This window comes from Liolophura sinensis, chromosome 6, assembly GCF_032854445.1.
Source record: "Liolophura sinensis isolate JHLJ2023 chromosome 6, CUHK_Ljap_v2, whole genome shotgun sequence".
Classification (NCBI taxonomy): domain Eukaryota; kingdom Metazoa; phylum Mollusca; class Polyplacophora; order Chitonida; family Chitonidae; genus Liolophura; species Liolophura sinensis.
Genome location: NC_088300.1, coordinates 27,518,050 through 27,520,450, shown reverse-complemented (window position 1 = coordinate 27,520,450; position 2,401 = coordinate 27,518,050).

The following is a 2,401-nucleotide window of genomic DNA, read 5'->3' as shown; positions in this document are numbered from 1 at the left end:
AGAGTCTTCACTCCAAGCTATTCTTGTATTCCATTACTGCATACCTCTGTCCACATTAGCGAATTGGTATGCTACATAACACCATATACTGAAAACGTTCAGTGGAAGTGTTAATAGGGGTCAAGTCGGCTCAAGTGTTGTACTCTTTTGTCCTTTCCTTTAATAGTTGCTCAATACGTCACTGTTTCTATATAGTTGCTCATTACGTCACTGTTTCTGTATAGTTGCTCAATACGTCGCGGTTTCTATATAGTTAGTTACTCAATACGTCATTGTTTCTGTATAGTTATGCTTGTAAAACAAAAGGGTAGTTCAAAAGCATTGCAGTGTAACAGCAGAGAATAGTGTCCAGGGTTTGGCAAAGCTTGGAACCGGGTTGTGTAGGCAGGAGATGTTGAGCGATGACTCCGGTTTTCCTGTAGGAACACGTAGTAGAGTAGAGGCTAGTTTCCCGGCTCAAGAATAGCATGTCAAGTGTGTATTACGTGAGGAATTGAAATAAATTCTGATTATGTTTATATAGTATATCAGTGTCATACACTGACATTTTTGAGCTTAACGGGTCGTACCAATTACAATACAGGAACTCATGCTAACATCTCGTGTTCCAGCCACGTGACCTGTGTCAACACGAGACCAGTTCATCCTGTCAGGCGGAAATCTAGGGAGGCGCTTGTGAGGCAGCCTCTACGCTTAGGTATATGACCCTTCCCATTTATATCAACCGTGTGAAATGAGCTGTGCCCTTTTTTAAAGTTCTTTTTTATTCTGGATAAACACATCGAGGAGTGAGATATTATTCTGTGTGTCAACCCTTTGTGATACTGAAGAGCATATATACATGTTCGCTCAACTATAAGTACCCGGCAGCAAATTAAAATGTCAGTGATATATGAAGGGCTTCGTATACTGAAAGCACTTATTGGCATTTTATAAGATAGTAAACTACCGAATATAATTTTATAGTTTTTTATTTATTTGTTATACTTCCGTTACCTTGTCCGTACCAACTTACGTGTGCGACATTTTTTTTTGTTCAGATTTGATAGGTCGATCTTAGGTTTGATGCATGCATAATAAGAATCCCTTGCATTGACGCCATTCTTTGAATTGCTTTTTGATTAGGTTCGCTCGTCTGTCTTACCATCTGTGGATTTGTTCAAATTGTCGTTTTGCATGATGTCTTTGTTCAAGAAATTTGTCAGCTAGATCCCTGATTTGGTATAGAAATCCTTTGTCGGGAACCTTTTGTTCAGATTCTTCCATCCGTCTAGATCTGCCCGTCTGTGTGTTTAACTCAGTTTAAACTGGACTCCCCTCATCTGTTTGTGCATTCCTTGAAATTTTCCTTTCTGCATGATATCATAGTTAAAAACAGCTACCTCCTCGGTCGAGTGATTGGCGTGCTAGCACAGAACATCTGAAGCTGGTTTTCCTCTCGATTATACGGGTTAGGTCTTCGAGCAGCTTGTGGATGGTCGTGGGGCTTCCCTCGGGCACAGCCCAGTTACCTCCTACAGCCATGTTGGCCGTCGTCGTATAAATGAAATATTGTTCAGAACAGTGTAAAACACTAGGCCTAATGAATTAAATAAATGAATAAGAAAAACTCGACGGATTGGCCTCAGATTTGGCATATATAACCTATGTGAATCCGTTGTTATGGAACCGTGTCCCAATTTATACCATGCTGGAAGACATCCACAGCTTATCATGAGTATGTTAGGGTACCCATATGCACGTCAAGAAATACAAACAGGCATATGTATATAAACAGGTGCACGCTGGTACCTTCAAATCATGCTTACAAGTCTATGTTTTACTATAATACGATGTTATTTCCCGAAAATTTTATTTTACCATTTTACCTCAAACTATACTTTAGTTTTTATATTCATGTACAAGTTGATGTCATGCACATGAATGATTTTTGGTATATACACGTCACAGATTTACTATATATGCACATGTAAATTTTACTAAGCAACTTAATTGTAATGGCATAATATCATTTCGATCTTTTTATGTCTGTATGACATTATGTGTTTATATCTGGTTAATGCTCTTGAGTGCTTTCGTCATCTCTGCATAGACTTTGTCAAATTTATTGTCATTGTATATTTGAGCAACGATTTATTTTGTCATAAAATAAAGATTTAAGTTGATTATGCCATTGAAGCTGAGTATACTCCATTGCATAAACGGAAAGAATCACTGCATATGGTCCTCCTCATATGAATCCGGCATGGACACTGTGATCCGGCTACAACTGTCATATGTCAATTAAGAATTGCTTGTAGCAATGATCGTTATTTCACCTATACATTCAGAAAGAGAGTCAGAAGTTATCGTACTTGACAAACAAAATATAAACCAAGTCCAAAACCGCGATCTCTAGAAT